Source organism: Eurosta solidaginis, chromosome 1 (assembly GCF_040869045.1).
Source record: "Eurosta solidaginis isolate ZX-2024a chromosome 1, ASM4086904v1, whole genome shotgun sequence".
NCBI lineage: Eukaryota > Metazoa > Arthropoda > Insecta > Diptera > Tephritidae > Eurosta > Eurosta solidaginis.
Window position 1 is genome coordinate 234600540 of NC_090319.1, and position 19025 is coordinate 234619564.

The window sequence follows — 19025 nt, forward strand, 5'->3', positions numbered from 1 at the left end:
TCAAATTTCACAAAATGCTTACGTATATAGCATATATTGTTGTCTGAAAAAATCATAGAGATCGGTCGTATATATATTATATACTTCATATAAACTGTCATTTTTACCCCTTTTTTACGGCTAGAATCTTCAAAATTCATCAAACTTCATCAAATAGTTACGTTTTCGTCATATATTTTTGAAATACGTGATTCGTAGTCATAGTTTTTACACGCAGACCACAAAAAACCTGAAACTTTGCATCCTCACACGAAGTACCTACCTGTTTTTTATTTTATATTTATCTTAAAAATCGTTAAGGTATGTAGATCTGTTCACTATATATTTCTTATCTTATATATCCGATTATTCGGAGATTACGAACGGGATAAGATTATTGTTCAGCCCCATTCATGAAAGGTATGAAGTCTTCGGCACAGCCGAAGACAGTCCCGTTCTTACTTGTTTATTTTATATTTATCTTAAAAATCGTTAAGGTATGTAGATCGGTTCACTATATATTTCTTATCTTATACATCCGATTATTCGGAGATTACGAACGGGATAAGATTATTGTTCAGCCCCATTCATGAAAGGTATGAAGTCTTCGGCACAGCCGAAGACAGTCCCGTTCTTACTTGTTTATTTTATATTTATCTTAAAAATCGTTTAGATATGTTCAAATTTCACCAAATGCTTACGCGTATAGCATATATTGTTGTCTGAGAAAATCATAGATACCGGTGGTATATATAGTATATATCCCATACAACCGATTGTCCAGATAAGAAACTTTGCGCAATTTCTTCCCCATTTTAACAGTTATAAGCTTCAAATTTCACCGATTGCTTACGTATGTAGTATGTATTGTTGTGTCAAAAAATCATAGAGATCGGTGATATATATAATATATATATGATGGTATATATAGTATATATATATTTTTTTACCATTTCGGCCCCATTTTAACAGCTAGAAGCTTCAACTTTCACCAACTGCTTACGTGTATAGCATATATTGATGTCTGAAAAAATCATTGAGATCGGTGGTACACATAGTATATATCTCATACAACCGATTGTTCAGATAAGAAACTTTGCGCAATTTCTGCTCCGTTTTAACAGTTAGAAGCTTCAAATTTCACAAAATGCTTACGTATATAGCATATATTGTTGTCTGAAAAAATCATAGAGATCGGTCGTATATATATTATATACTTCATATAAACTGTCATTTTTACCCCTTTTTTACGGCTAGAATCTTCAAAATTCATCAAATTTCATCAAATAGTTACGTTTTCGTCATATATTTTTGAAATACGTGATTCGTAGTCATAGTTTTTACACGCAGACCACAAAAAACCTGAAACTTTGCATCCTCACACGAAGTACCTACCTGTTTTTATACTCAGTTGAGCAGAGCTCACAGAGTATATTAAGTTTGATTGGATAACGGTTGGTTGTACATATATAAAGGAATCGAGATAGATATAGACTTCCATATATCAAAATAATCAGGATCGAAAAAAAATTTGATTGAGCCATGTCCGTCCGTCCGTCCGTCCGTCCGTCCGTCCGTCCGTCCGTTAACACGATAACTTGAGTAAATTTTGAGGTATCTTGATGAAATTTGGTATGTAGGTTCCTGAGCACTCATCTCAGATCGCTATTTAAAATGAACGATATCGGACTATATCCACGCCCACTTTTTCGATATCGAAAATTTCGAAAAACCGAAAAAGTGCGATAATTCATTACAAAAGACCGATAAAGCGACGAAACTTGGTAGATGAGTTGAACTTATGACGCAAAATAGAAAATTAGTAAAATTTTGGACAATGGGCGTGGCACCGCCCACTTTTAAAAGAAGGTAATTTAAAACTTTTGCAAGCTGTAATTTGGCAGTCGTGGAAGATATCATGATGAAATTTGGCAGGAACGTTACTCTTGTTACTATATGTACGCTTAATAAAAATTAGCAAAATCAGGGAAGGACCACGCCCACTTTAAAAAAAAAAATTTTTTTAAAGTAAAATTTTAACAAAAAATTTAATATCTTTACAGTATATAAGTAAATTATGTCAAGATTCAACTCCAGTAATAATATGGTGCAACAAAGTACAAAAATAAAAGAAAATTTAAAAATGGGCGTGGCTCCGCCCTTTTTCATTTAATTTGTCTAGGATACTTTTAACGCCATAAGTCGAACAAAAATTAACCAATCCTTTTGAAATTTGGTAGCGGCATAGATTTTATGGTGTTAACTGTTTTCTGTGAAAATGGGCGAAATCGGTTGATGTCACGCCCAGTTTTTATACACAGTCGTCCGTCTGTCCTTCCGCATGGCCGTTAACACGATAACTTGAGCAAAAATCGATATATCTTTACTAAACTCAGTTCACGTACTTATCTGAACTCACTTTATCTTGGTATGAAAAATGAACGAAATCCGACTATGACCACGCCCACTTTTTCGATATCGAAAATTACGAAAAATTAAAAAATGCCATAATTCTATACCAAATACGAAAAAAGGGATGAAATATGGTAAGGTAATTGGATTGTTTTATTGACGCGAAATATAACTTTAGAAAAAACTTTATAAAATGGTTGTGACACCTACCATATTAAGTAGAAGAAAATGAAAAAGTTCTGCAGGGCGAAATAAAAAACCCTTAAAATCTTGGCAGGTATTACATATATAAATAAATTAGCGGTATCCAACAGATGATGTTCTGGGTCACCCTGGTCCACGTTTTGGTCGATATCTGGAAAACGCCTTCACATATACAACTACCACCACTACCTTTTAAAACTCTCATTAATACCTTTAATTTGATACCCATGTCGTACAAACTCATTCTAGAGTCACCCCTGGTCCACCTTTATGGCGATATTTCGAAAAGACGAACACCTATAGAACGAAGGCCCACTCCCTTTTAAAAATACTCATTAACACCTTTCATTTGATACCCATATCGTACAAACAAAGTCTAGAGTCCCCCTGGTCCAGAAAGGCCCACTCCCTCTTAAAATACTCATTAACTCCTTTCGTTTGATACCCATATTGCACAAACGAATTCTAGAGTCACCCCTGGCCCACCTTTATGGCGATATCTCGAAACGGCGTCCACCTATGGAACTAAGCCCCACGCCCTTTTAAAATAATCATTAACACCTTTCATTTGATACCCATATCATACAAACAAATTCTAAAGTCACCCCTGGTCCACCTTTATGGCGATATCTTGAAAAGGCGAACACCTATAAAACGAAGGCCCACTCCCTTTTAAAAATACTCATTAACACCTTTCATTTGATACCCATATCGTACAAACAAAGTCTAGAGTCACCCCTGGTCCACCTTTATTGCGATACCTCGAAAATGCGTCCACCTATAGAACTAAGGCCAACTCCCTCTTAAAATACTCATTAACTCCTTTCGTTTGATACCCATATCGTACAAACGCATTCTAGAGTCACCTCTGGTCCACCTTTATGGCGATATCTCGAAAAGGGGTCCACCTATAGAACTAAGCCCCACGCCCTTTTAAAATAATAATTAACACCTTTCATTTGATACCCATATCGTACAAACAAAGTCTAGAGTCACCCCTGGTCCACCTTTATTGCGATACCTCGAAGATGCGTCCACCTATAGAACTAAGGCCCACTCCCTCTTAAAATACTCATTAACTCCTTTCGTTTGATACCCATCTTTCACAAACAAATTCTAGAGTCACCCCTGGCCCACCTTTATGGCGATATCTGGAAACGGCGTCCACCTATGGAACTAAGGATTACTCCCTTTTAAAATGCTCATTAACACCTTTCATTTGATACCCATATCGTACAAACGAATTCTAGAGTCACCCCTGGTCCATCTTTACGGCGATATCTCGAAAAGGCGTCCATCTATAGAACTTAGGTCCACGCCATTTTAAAATACTCATTAATACCTTTCATTTGATACCCATATCGTACAAACGCATTCTAGAGTCAACCCTGATCCACCTTTATGGCTATATCCCTAATTGGCGTCCACCTATAGAACTATGGCCCACTCCCTCATAAAATACTCTTTAATGCCTTTCATTTGATACACATGTCATACAAACACATTCCAGGGTTTCCCTCGGTTCATTTTCCTACATGGTTATTTTCCCTTATGTTGTCACCATAGCTCTCAACTGAGTATGTAATGTTCGGTTACACCCGAACTTAACCTTCCTTACTTGTTTATTTTATATTTATCTTAAAAATCGTTAAGGTATGTAGATCTGTTCACTATATATTTCTTATCTTATACATCCGATTATTCGGAGATTACGAACGGGATAAGATTATTGTTCAGCCCCATTCATGAAAGGTATGAAGTCTTCGGCACAGCCGAAGACAGTCCCGTTCTTACTTGTTTTTGTAATAAAACAGAGCTTAGAGAGAAAAAAAATCTGCAAAAAAATAAAAAGTTTTCGAGATCCTTCCTCGCAAATTACAAATTTTTTTATATATTTACAAAAAAAAAATTGAAAAAATGCGTAATGATTGTTCGTTATCTTTGAATCTGCAGGGCCTAGCAAAAAGTATTGTATGCACAGTTCCAAACGATAGACCAGCTTATGGAGCTCATCGACGAGTACGAAGTGCTGCGAAGCGAAGAAGCCAACCAGAGCCGACTGTTAGCACATAGCTAATCACAGTAGTAATCGAGGAGCTGGAGGAGCAGAATAATCAAATAACGCACTCCCCGTCAACGCTCACTAACCGTTTCGATGCACAAGAAACACCTGCTGGTGATGCAAGAAACGCGGCCACCGCCGCTTCCAATACACCGACAAAAGACGACTTTTTTGTTCTAGATGCGACTGAGACGGAACGCTCTCCAGGGATTGTTCGTTCCACGGAATGAACCGAAATAATCCGATAACACCCGCAATATTATCATCCGTAGCAAAAGGGAAGGGGAACGACGATCGTTTTTACATACAGGTGTCCATCGAAGGATTGATTTGCCGCGCCCTGATGCCACTGGGCTACCGTGACATACATAAATGAAGCCGTAAGAAGAATGAAGCCGTGGAACGACGAAAGATTCAAATGGTATCAAAAAGTTTCATAAATTTTGTTTTTTTTTATAAAAGCGGTATTCATGTATAAATTTCCATGCGTCGTGAAATGCCAAAATTTTGTGCCTACTGCTATTTTCATGCTCAAGAAAAATGCAAAATTTTTCTTGAATGTTTTTTTATCTGCGTATAGCGCTTAATAATACCAAAATCTAAGCTTTGGATTTGAAAGTATTTTCGAAAGTATGTATGTATTCTGTTTTTAAATACTTTCAGGGCCGCGGAGAGGGATGATTTTAAGTTACATAAACGTTTTCGACACAATTTTATAAGCGCTATCTGTCAAAAATGCTTCAACTAACTTAAAATCACATTTTATTTCGACTTCCGAACTACTTAAGTGGTCGCCATTTCCTTCAAATCACACTCCATACTACTCTAAAAAAAACGGAGAAAAAGTAAAGCGTGATTGGCTCGTTTCGAGTGCAACAAAAGAAGCGCTTTTTTGTTTTCCATGCCGGCTTTTCTGCAAAATTTACGAAAACACCCGATCAGTTTTGACAAAATCTTCAGGTTATTCTAAAGAAAAAGGTTGAAAGAGGTCACACGACAAAATTCCTGAACATGAAGATAGTGAAAATCATAAAACTTGCTATATAGAGTGGCGCCAATATGAAATGAGAATTCGAAATGCAAGTTCAGTGGATTTTCTCTTAGCGGAAACCCTCAAAAATGAAGCAGCTCGCTGGAGTATTTTGGAACTGATCAGCAATTATGACCCCCTATTGAATGAACATTTGGAGAAGGTGAGGGAATCTCAAACGAAAAAGAATCGTCTCCAGGCACATTATTTGTCTCATGGAATACAAAATGAGTTCATAGAAATCTGTGTAAGTCAAGTAATTAGAAAGATAGAAGGCGAGAGAAAGTCCGTCAAGTATTACACAGTAAAAGTGGATTGCGACCCCTGATTCGGAGAATATTGAGCAGACTGTTTTTATATTGCGTTATGTTTTATTAGACAGGGACTCCGGAAAATGGAAAATCCAAGAACGCTTCTTAGAGTTTGTCGGTTGTAACGCAAAAACAGGAGAAGCTATCGCTGAGCTGATTCGCAGCACTCTAAAAAAGCACAATATTCCCCTGGATGACTGCCGTGGGCAGGGGTATGGTAATCGCAGTAATATGAGCGGTCATTACAAAGGAGCGCAGAGTCATATCCTGAGAGATAACTCCCTGGCAATATTTGCACCTTGTGCTTGTCACAGTTTAAATTTATGTGGAGTGCAAGCTGCTGAATGTTGTGCAGAAGTCATCACATTTTTCGGTATTACGCAGAAAATGTATAATATCTTTAGCGCAAGCCCTCAGAGATGGGAAAAAACTAATTGCTCCTTGCATAGCATGTCACAAACACGATGGTCTGCTCGTCTGGATAGTGTGAAACCTTTCCCAACTCACATTCCGCAAGAAAGCTATTGATGAAATCAATCTTTTAAATCTGAGTTCAGAAACAGTAACGGATTTGGAAGGTATTGAAGCATATATGGGGAAATTTGAGTGTATCCTCTTAGCCTCCATTTGGCTCAAAGTGTTGACGGTAATCAACCATCGAAATCTGGTACTGCAAGCTAGAAATGTCACACTGGACGTGGAAACAGAAAATATACGTAGCCTGATTGATGAGTTGAAGAAGTTCAGTGATCAATGGTCGATCATACTTCAAGAATGTAAGATTCTGGCAGGGAGTATAGGAGTTGTGAATACCTGCGCAGAGAAAAGAAGGAAGATAAGAAAGCGCCAGTTCGATGAATTACCTTGCAAATCACCTGAGTGTGATTCCAAAACTTAATTCAAACAGCAAGTTTTTTGCGTTCTTTTGGACTGCTTGATTGGTAACATGACAAGACGTTTCGAAGCCGTAAATGACATTGCGATTAAATTTAGTATTTTGTGGAAGTATCAGGATCTGACGGAAGAAGATCTCAGAGAAAAAGCAGCGGCATTCTGCACGATTTATGGTATCGATATTTCTACGGATCTAATAGATGAAATCATTCATCTCAAAGCCATCCACTTAGCAAATGTGGGATATGATTCGCTGCCACCATTTCAACTTCTGAAGAAATTCCATTACTTGAAGATGGAAGTATTATTTCCGAATATCTGCATAGCATTAGGAATATTTTGCACACTTCCAGTCAGTGTGGCTGAAGGGGAGCGTTCTTTTAGTCTATTGACTCGCGTGAAAAATTTTTTACGTTCTACTATGAGCCACAATCGCTTGACAAGCCTTGGAACATTGGCGTTGGAGTCCAGCCTTGCTCGCAGCATTAGTTAGCACGGAAGGTTTTCCTTGGCTGATTCAAGCTCTTAAAATGTACATATTTAGAAAAAGTTAATGTAAGCAAATCAAACAATGAAATCTAACATTTCATTTATGTAAGTGCTCCAGTAAATCTTATTTTATATGAAATAAAACTGACAATGTGAATTGAAAAATTTATGTATATTATGTTATTTTTTTACTGAATTAAGTTTATTTTTCACATTATTATTTTCGAGGTCAATACGCGTCTTTTGACACCTCTCTCGATATTTTTGCTAGCGTATCAGTCGACCCCTCAACTAGACTTTTACCGACAATTCAAACACCAATTTTCTTGTAATTAAAAACTATTTAAGAGCAAATTTTTTATTTCTGTGAAATAAATTTCTATTTTTAAAATTGTTGCAAAACCCGTGCAAAAAAATTGTTCTTGAGCACATTTTTGCACGCAAGGAAAAGCACATACGCAAAATTTTACTCTCTATGATATTCCGTTGAGAAAACAATGGCCCGCAGTATTGATGCTAGATATTTTCATTTCCACACCTTAGACGTAAAGATTTCCCATACAAAATTTTATTTTTCAATTACTTTAAGTATTGAACATTTGAATATTTTTTTCTTTGGATATTTCATTTTTGTACTGTACAGTATTTGAAAAATAAAATTTCTCGACCTTTTCTCGACACGTGTAAAACTTGTGCGTTAATTGTTTTTATGAAAGTGCAGTATCAGCTTATAGTTAAAAACATATTCGTAATTTCTTTACTTAGTAATATTACTACTATTCCAATACAAAAAGGAAAATTAATATGAGGAGCAAAAAGAGGTTAAGCAAACAAAATCTGCGAAACATCTTTAAAATCTTGAGTTATGTTGAACAATATCTCACATATGAAAAATTTCCTAACTATGTATCATAGTGGTGGCCTACGCGGATGACGTATTAATACTGGTATCTGGTGTGTGTCCTAATGTGATTAGTGGGATCATGCAGAGATCACTGAGGAAGCTGAGAATTTTGACGGAGACCGCCGGACTAAGCGTTAACCTCTCAAAGACGGAACTAGTGCTCTTCACCACTAAGACGAAAATCGCAAGTTTTAACCTTCCCACTCTTGATGGCCAGGAGTTAAGTCTTTCTGATAGGGCCAAATATCTTGGAGTATTTTTAACACCAAAGCTGAACTGGAGGCTTAACACAGAGCACAGAGTCAAACGAGCCTACGGGGCTATGTGTGCCTGCAAAGGAATGCTAGGTAAAAAGTGGGGTCTGAGGCCAAATCTAATGGCCTGGATGGATGTATAAGGCAGTTTTTCGACCAATTCTGAAATATGGGGCACTCGTATGGTGGAAGGCGGTAGAGGTGAAATACATAACTAACATGCTAGGGAAAGTTCAACGATCTGCCTGCGAAGCGATCACGGGGGCAATTAGGTCGTGTCCCTCGGAAGCTTTAAACGTGATTTGCAATGTTCCACCGTTAGATCTATTTATCAAGGAAACGGCATCACAAATGGCCCTAAGGCTTCGGGAGTTGGGTCTTTGGAGGGAGCGTACATACGGGCACGGCTGTATCCTGCTCAATATTAACGACACCCGAATCTCGGCAAAAACGGAAACTCTTAGACACAAACTACATAATTTTCTTCCCCACAAGGAAAGATTGGAAAGATGGGGGGATCACTAAGAGATTCCACATCTCGGTTTTCACGGACGGACCCAAAATGGCTTGCAGAGTGGGAGCGGGAGTATTTGCGACTGTCCCGCCCACGTCTTATGTATGCGGCTCCCCGACTCGGCAAGTGTGTTTCAAGCTGAGATTTTCGCTATCCGAGAGCCGTGTAAAGCGTTAATGGATATCAAAGGTAACGGTAACAGGGTAGCCATTTTCTCCGATAGCCAGGCGGCTCTTGGGGCACTCGGGTCAGAGACGATATCATCAGACAAGGTTGGGTAGTGTAGGGAGAGCGCCATGATTCTGGCGATCCGGCAGATCGTTACCCTGATATGGGTGCCGGGGCATCGAAACATACAGGGTAACGAGATGGCGGATGAGCTGGCACGGGGTGGAGCGGCTCTTGATGTCTCAGAGCGAAGGAGGTCCTCGCACCCCTGGAACTCATCAAGGGTGGCATCTCCCAGCACTGGTTGGGGGAGGCCAACAGTAGGTGGAATCGGCTGCGGACCTGTAGAGTTTCCAAGAGCATGTGGCCACTATATAAGGAAAAACGATCGGGAGCTGTCCTTAAGATGAACAGAAGGGATATATCCAGAGTAGTTGCAGTGCTCACGGGGCATTGGACAATTGGGTAAATGCGGAACGGATGGGACTGGAACACAATACCTCCTGTCGCAGCTGCAAGCGTCCGGAGGCGGATGAAACGGTTGAACATCTGCTGTGCGAATGCCCAGCACACTGTCGAAGCAGAATAAAGTTTTTTGGAAAGCGCTTTTTCGAAAGCCTCCCAGAACTCAAGGATGTTAGGGCGGGAGAGCTTCTCAAATCCATAAACTCCACGGGATGGTCATAGGGGGACGGGTTTTTCCCTGAGGCACGTGAAAATGTTCATTAGTATTCTTACAACACCCTTTCATTGGTTAACTCACGGGTTTGTGGTATCAAGACGGCGCATGAGCGCTAATTGGAGTCAATTGGGACTCGCCACTCCAACCAACCAACCATGTATCATAGGAAAGGAAGAAAGTTTTCTTCCCTTTAAAACAGTTTTTTTTGCCGTAACTCAAGATTTTGTGTGTGTTTGCAAAATCTCCTACCCCAATTCATGTTCTACTCGACGAGACCTGCAAGAAAAACATCATTTCCCAGGCATATGTAATGTGTATTCAAGTGAGCCTAGTTACCAGCTTATATGCTAATGTAGTATATTTTTATACTCAGCGTGTTTTGCACACAGAGTATATTAACTTTGATTGGATAACGGTTAGTTGTACAGGTATAAAGGAATAGAGATAGATATCGAAAAAAAATTTGATTGAACCATGTCCGTCCGTCCGTTCGTCCGTCTGTCCGTTAACACGATAAGTTGAGTAAATATTAAGATATCTTCACCAAATTTGGTACACAAGGTTATCTGGACCCAGAATAGATTGGTATTGAAAATGAGCAAAATCGGATGATAACCACGCCCACCTTTTTTATACATATAACATTTTGGTAACCACAAAAAACCTGATTATTTAGTAAATAATACACCTAGAATGTTGAAATTTGACGTATGGACTGATATTGAGACCCTTGATAAAAATTTGAAAAAAATGTGCGTGGGCGGTGCCACGCCCATTTGTGATAAAATCAATTTTACAAATATTATTAATCATAAATCAAAAATCGTTAAACCTATCGTAACAAAATTCGGCAGAGAGGTTGCCTTTACTAAAAGAAATGCTTTGAAGAAAAATTAACGAAATCGGTTAAGGACCACGCTCACTTTTATATAAAAGATTTTTAAGAGGGTCGTGGGCGAATAAAAAAAGCTACATCTTTGCAAAAAAGAGCTTTGTATCAGTGGTATTTCATTTCCCAAGTGGATTTTTAACAATCAATAGGAAAAACTTAAAATTGGGCGTGGCACCGCCCCTTTTATGACTAAGCAATTTCAATGTTTCGGGAGCCAAACTCGAAGAAAAATTAACATATCGTAATAAAATTGGGTACACAAATTTTCCCTACAGCAGAAAATATTTCTAGAAAAAATGGACGATATCGATTAAAGACCACGCCCACTTTTATATAAAAGATATTTAAAAGTGTCGTAGACGAAAATAATGAGCTATATCTTAGCGAAAAAGAGTTTTGTATCTACAGAATTTTACTTTCTAAATTGAATTATAACATTAAATTGGGAAACACTAAAATTTGTTGAAAATGGGTATGGCACCGCCCCTTTTATGACTAAGCAATTTTCTATGTTTCGGGAGCCATAACTCGCAAAAAAATTAACATATCGTAATGAAATTGTGGACACATATTTTCCTTAATAAAAATGGACGGGATCGGTTAAAGACCACGGCAACTTAGATATAAAACAAGTTTAAAAGGGTCGTACACTAGAATAATAAGCTATAAAAAATAAAAAATAAATAAATGTAAGGCGCGATAACCTCCGAAGAGATCTAAGGCCGAGCTTCTCTTCCAATTTGCGTCGTGCTCCTCTTGATTTTTCCCTACAAATTGGCCGGACGGGACCTACATGTTTTTTTTATGCCGACTCCGAACGGCATCTGCAAGGCAGATGAGTTTTCACTGAGAGCTTTTCATGGCAGAAATACACCCGGAGCGCTTGCCAAACACTGCCGAGGGGCGACCTCGCTTAGAAAAATTTTCTTCTAATTGAAAAATCTTATTTCTAAAATTTTGATGTTGCTTTGCCCGGGAGTTGAACCCAGGGCATACGGTGTGATAGGCGGAGCACGCTACCATCACACCACGGTGGCCGCTATAACTTAGCAAAAAATAGTTTTGAATCAATGATATTTCACTTATCAAGTTTTACTGTAAGGGGAAATGGGGAGACATTTTTCTTTTAAACGGGCGGTGCCACGTGCTATGTAGAAATAATTTTTTAAACAGATAAGTTGATAAGCTTCTGGCGTGAATACCCCAATACACTTTTGTGTTTTGTGTAGCACTGTGTTATTTATTATATTTATATATATATGCAAAACAAGTCCTAATTTTTGTTTAATTTACAGATGCTTTAAAAGTTGATGGCACCAGTGAGCGCTTATATAATCAAACCACACGACAAACATTCAATACCCCAGCTGGTTGGGGGTCAGAATATACCCGCGGTAGGTATGCCTGTCGTAAGAGGCGACTAAAATACCAGATTCAAGGGGTTGTATAGTAGAGATATACGCCGCCGTTAAACGCCGCCGCCGATTTTCGTCGTTTTTTGCACGCCGCAGCCGAATGTCAAAAATATGTCTAGGCCATTTATTGTTCATGTCGAAAATTAGACGGATATGGTTGAAAGGGGTATCAACGGATGCGCATCACTGCCAGTTATAAGAATCCAATAGCGTAATGTAACTCTTTCTACCCGTTCAAAATTAATTTAGAAAAACAGGCGGTTTCAATGCCAGCTTAACGCGGATTTTGCATCACCCAATTCACCAAGTTATTAAAACAAAACACTAAAAGAAAAATTATATAAAAAATGTAAATGCTCACTTCGCATACTTTTTTTAAACATTAAGAAGGAACAATGAATTCAAATAAAATGGCCCAAGTCGAACTGTTTTCAAATTGTCCTTAAGTTGTTAAAAAAGCAAGTTATCCGAAAAAAATGCTGATTTTTTAAAAAATTCTATATTCCGATTGGCGTAAATAATAAGCGAAATCAGTCATGCAAAATACTTAGTAAGTATGTGCCAGGGGTTTAAACTCTCCTTTGAAATGATTCTCACCTCATACTTAAGTTGAAGATATAAGGGGTTGAAAAATCACTTGCCCTTATATTCAAACATCGCAAATAAACAGCGAAACTTTAAAATAGCGTCTGATGTATTAATTTTGATTTTCACACTTCATCATTCAACACCCAAGTCTCCCGTTTTGACATTTCCTAAAGTTGGCGGCCCTATCCCAACTAGTCCCTTGGAGTGAATCACAGTGATTCTAGCCGATCAACCAAGTTTAAATATCACTTACCGTTTCGGCTCCTGTTACGTATGTGAATACGTAGGCACATATATTTACCAAGTGAGGCTTTGTCCTTCGCAAGAACACTAAAAGTGGTGAAGCAAAAGTTTTCCCCAGACAGTCGAACAAATGGCCGGGTGTGCTACTACACGAACATAATGGACAGTCGAAATATTTTGAAAACTGAAGCTACGCAGTTATTCATAATGAATTCTTGTATCAAAATGCCGGAAAACAACAGTTTGAACTGAGCGTATAACCTTAACATCTTCCAATTTAAAATCGGTCGACTTTCATTCTTAAATATCGTTTTGGTATAGCGAAGACTATTGAAATCAATGTTTCGAACACAAACGTCTGGAAATTTTGGTATACATTTAAAAAAAAGGTATCCAGGGCCCTTGTAAAATTTAAATTATGTAGCATTATATTATTTTCACCCATGAGTTACGCAATAATATCCAATTGGACTGCTTATGATTTCGAGGGCGACATCCTTGGCCGAATAGTTACTCCCTAACGTTTTAACGTGTTAATCTGGTAGAGCTCGGCAGTATAGCGCGACAAAAAAAATCCGTTAGAAAGTCTTCGGAGCTATTCATAGAGCTTCTAGTGACGTTCACGAAAGTATGAGTTCGAAGTCGCAGTGATATAACTTCTGTGCTGGCATGGTGTATGAGGTTCAGGAGGCGTGGTAGCGACTGGTGGTGGACAGGGTTGCTACAGACAAAAGTGTGACCATTTTAACTACTTAAATTTTTTTCGACAGAAGCAGCAGTACCAGTCCCTTAGACCGGGGCTAGGTTGGAAGCCTCCCTGGTGTAAATGAATGAAGGACAGGTCCTCCGCAAGGAGTTCCTCTTGAAATTTTTTGAACGATCCGCGAGGCTTTGAGGCAAAACCCCTGGATCTTTCCGAAATCACCAATATGTTGATTCCCTTCAATACATACAAACAAAACCTTTCCTTAGTATTATTTTTTTAAATAGAAAAACGCTTTTTAAACCAAGAACATCGGAATAATAGTGCCCACGCCGCCGCCGCCGATATAGTGATCGGCGTAAATGTCTACTGTGTAGCGCAACCCTTCAGGTTGCCAGCGCAATATATAGCTTCTAAAAACCCAATTGTCAATCTCACCTATTCGTGGGAAGAATATTTCAGTTTTTTTATTAATTATAAGAAAGGGTATGTATGTATATATGTAGGTTAGGTTTGTGGATGATACTTTAGTTTTTTGAAGCTTTTTTGTTGAAATATTTCACATAAATTTGTTAGTTTCTAAAATAACTAAATAAAAATAAACATTTTAAAAATGGTATAAATGAAAATACAAATGTAATTTACTTTGCTGTTACCCTGCTTTTGAATTGTACACTAAGTTGTTCAGTGACTCTGTTCTAAGAACACTTACCACTTCAGAATTGTGTATCATTCTGTGGGTACTCTACCTACACTGCCGATTACAATTGCATAGATATACATGTGCTTAACTGCAATATGTTGACTATACTTTACCACTTCGATTACAAGTACACGAATTGGTATAGTGGCTGTATTTTAAGGTTCCTCACCCTTTAGAAAGCGTGTATCGTTATGTGGATGACCTCTCTACAATGCCGATAACAATTTCAGAGAGGTGTGCCTTAGAATAATAAACATCCGAAGATTGTTCGGAGATCGCTTACTAACTCCATTACCAGCAATGAGGAAAGTAATCAGTTCTGTCCACAAAGCGGCCATGCTTATGGAAAAGTAACATTGATTGTAATTGATTCTGGAAGGTAACCTGCATTCGAGGTGTTGAAAAAGTATTGGATTTCGTAATGTAGACTTTCGGCACTGGGTAGCGGCAAATTTTTTCTGAATTCCACGTTTTCTCTCTCAACGAGAGATGCAAATTTGTAGCGAACGTGAAACCAGCAGAAAGAAATTTGCATTTTGGCTGAAATACATATGTACCTAGGTACTTTATTAATTTCTTGATTGCAAATTCCTGCTGAAAAAATTCATCCAGCAAAAATTTGCAACTTCTTTCCAAATTAAATGCCATTTTCCTCCATCAATTTCCAATGATTTGCAAAGTTTTAGACATCACGAACACTTTTCTTAATTTGCAATAATTTAGACAAATTTTCAGCATCCTGAACGAAGCTAAATACTATATGTATTAATACAGCCTGTTTTTATACTCAGTTGAGCAGAGCTCACAGAGTATATTAAGTTTGATTGGATAACGGTTGGTTGTACATATATAAATGAATCGAGATAGATATAGACTTCCATATATCAAAATAATCAGGATCGAAAAAAAATTTGATTGAGCCATGTCCGTCCGTCCGTTAACACGATAACTTGAGTAAATTTTGAGGTATCTTGATGAAATTTGGTATGTAGGTTCCTGAAAATTTCGAAAAACCGAAAAAGTGCGATAATTCATTACAAAAGACCGATAAAGCGACGAAACTTGGTAGATGAGTTGAACTTATGACGCAAAATAGAAAATTAGTAAAATTTTGGACAATGGGCGTGGCACCGCCCACTTTTAAAAGAATGTAATTTAAAATTTTGCAAGCTGTAATTTGGCAGTCGTGGAAGATATCATGATGAAATTTGGCAGGAACGTTACTCTTATTACTATATGTACGCTTAATAAAAACTAGCAAAATCGGAGAAGGACCACGCCCACTTTTAAAAAAAAAATTTTTTTAAAGTAAAATTTTAACAAAAAATTTAATATCTTTACAGTATATAAGTAAATTATGTCAAGATTCAACTCCAGTAATAATATGGTGCAACAAAATACAAAAATAAAAGAAAATTTAAAAATGGGCGTGGCTCCGCCCTTTTTCATTTAATTTGTCTAGGATACTTTTAACGCCATAAGTCGAACAAAAATTAACCAATCCTTTTGAAATTTGGTAGCGGCATAGATTTTATGGTGTTAACTGTTTTCTGTGAAAATGGGCGAAATCGGTTGATGTCACGCCCAGCTTTTATACACAGTCGTCCGTCTGTCCTTCCGCATGGCCGTTAACACGATAACTTGAGCAAAAATCGATATATCTTTACTAAACTCAGTTCACGTACTTATCTGAACTCACTTTATCTTGGTATGAAAAATGAACGAAATCCGACTATGACCACGCCCACTTTTTCGATATCGAAAATTACGAAAAATTAAAAAATGCCATAATTCTATACCAAATACGAAAAAAGGGATGAAATATGGTAAGGTAATTGGATTGTTTTATTGACGCGAAATATAACTTTAGAAAAAACTTTATAAAATGGTTGTGACACCTACCATATTAAGTAGAAGAAAATGAAAAAGTTCTGCAGGGCGAAATAAAAAACCCTTAAAATCTTGGCAGGTATTACATATATAAATAAATTAGCGGTATCCAACAGATGATGTTCTGGGTCACCCTGGTCCACGTTTTGGTCGATATCTGGAAAACGCCTTCACATATACAACTACCACCACTCCCTTTTAAAACTCTCATTAATACCTTTAATTTGATACCCATGTCGTACAAACTCATTCTAGAGTCACCCCTGGTCCACCTTTATGGCGATATTTCGAAAAGGCGAACACCTATAGAACGAAGGCCCACTCCCTTTTAAAAATACTCATTAACACCTTTCATTTGATACCCATATCGTACAAACAAAGTCTAGAGTCCCCCTGGTCCAGAAAGGCCCACTCCCTCTTAAAATACTCATTAACTCCTTTCGTTTGATACCCATATTGCACAAACGAATTCTAGAGTCACCCCTGGCCCACCTTTATGGCGATATCTCGAAACGGTGTCCACCTATGGAACTAAGCCCCACGCCCTTTTAAAATAATCATTAACACCTTTCATTTGATACCCATATCATACAAACAAATTCTAAAGTCACCCCTGGTCCACCTTTATGGCGATATCTCGAAAAGGCGAACACCTATAAAACGAAGGCCCACTCCCTTTTAAAAATACTCATTAACACCTTTCATTTGATACCCATATCGTACAAGCAAAGTCTAGAGTCACCCCTGGTCCACCTTTATTGCGATACCTCGAAGATGCGTCCACCTATAGAACTAAGGCCCACTCCCTCTTAAAATACTCATTAACTCCTTTCGTTTGATACCCATCTTTCACAAACAAATTCTAGAGTCACCCCTGGCCCACCTTTATGGCGATATCTGGAAACGGCGTCCACCTATGGAACTAAGGATTACTCCCTTTTAAAATGCTCATTAACACCTTTCATTTGATACCCATATCGTACAAACGCATTCTAGAGTCACCCCTGGTCCATCTTTACGGCGATATCTCGAAAAGGCGTCCATCTATAGAACTTAGGTCCACGCCATTTTAAAATACTCATTAATACCTTTCATTTGATACCCATATCGTACAAACGCATTCTAGAGTCAACCCTGATCCACCTTTATGGCTATATCCCTAAATGGCGTCCACCTATAGAACTATGGCCCACTCCCTCATAAAATACTCTTTAATGCCTTTCATTTGATACACATGTCATACAAACACATTACAGGGTTTCCCTCGGTTCATTTTCCTACATGGTTATTTTCCCTTATGTTGTCACCATAGCTCTCAACTGAGTATGTAATGTTCGGTTACACCCGAACTTAACCTTCCTTACTTGTTTATACTCAGTTGAGCAGAGCTCACAGAGTATATTAAGTTTGATTGGATAACGGTTGGTTGTACATATATAAAGGAATCGAGATAGATATAGACTTCCATATATCAAAATAATCAGGATCGAAAAAAAATTTGATTGAGCCATGTCCGTCCGTCCATCCGTCCGTCCGTTAACACGATAACTTGAGTAAATTTTGAGGTATCTTGATGAAATTTGGTATGTAGGTTCCTGAGCACTCATCTCAGATCGCTATTTAAAATGAACGATATCGGACTATAACCACGCCCACTTTTTCGATATCGAAAATTTCGAAAAACCGAAAAAGTGCGATAATTCATTACAAAAGACCGATAAAGCGACGAAACTTGGTAGATGAGTTGAACTTATGACGCAAAATAGAAAATTAGTAAAATTTTGGACAATGGGCGTGGCACCGCCCACTTTTAAAAGAAGGTAATTTAAAACTTTTGCAAGCTGTAATTTGGCAGTCGTGGAAGATATCATGATTAAATTTGGCAGGAACGTTACTCTTATTACTATATGTACGCTTAATAAAAATTAGCAAAATCGGAGAAGGACCACGCCCACTTTTAAAAAAAAAATTTTTTTAAAGTAAAATTTTAACAAAAAATTTAATATCTTTACAGTATATAAGTAAATTATGTCAAGATTCAACTCCAGTAATAATATGGTGCAACAAAATACAAAAATAAAAGAAAATTTAAAAATGGGCGTGGCTCCGCCCTTTTTCATTTAATTTGTCTAGGATACTTTTAACGCCATAAGTCGAACAAAAATTAACCAATCCTTTTGAAATTTGGTAGCGGCATAGATTTTATGGTGTTAACTGTTCTCTGTGAAAATGGGCGAAATCGGTTGATGTCACGCCCAGTTTTTATACACAGTCGTCCGTCTGTCCTTCCGCATGGCCGTTAACACGATAACTTGAGCAAAAATCGATATATCTTTACTAAACTCAGTTCACGTACTTATCTGAACTCACTTTATCTTGGTATGAAAAATGAACGAAATCCGACTATGACCACGCCCACTTTTTCGATATCGAAAATTACGAAAAATTAAAAAATGCCATAATTCTATACCAAATACCAAAAAAGGGATGAAATATGGTAAGGTAATTGGATTGTTTTATTGACGCGAAATATAACTTTAGAAAAAACTTTATAAAATGGTTGTGACACCTACCATATTAAGTAGAAGAAAATGAAAAAGTTCTGCAGGGCGAAATAAAAAACCCTTAAAATCTTGGCAGGTATTACATATATAAATAAATTAGCGGTATCCAACAGATGATGTTCTG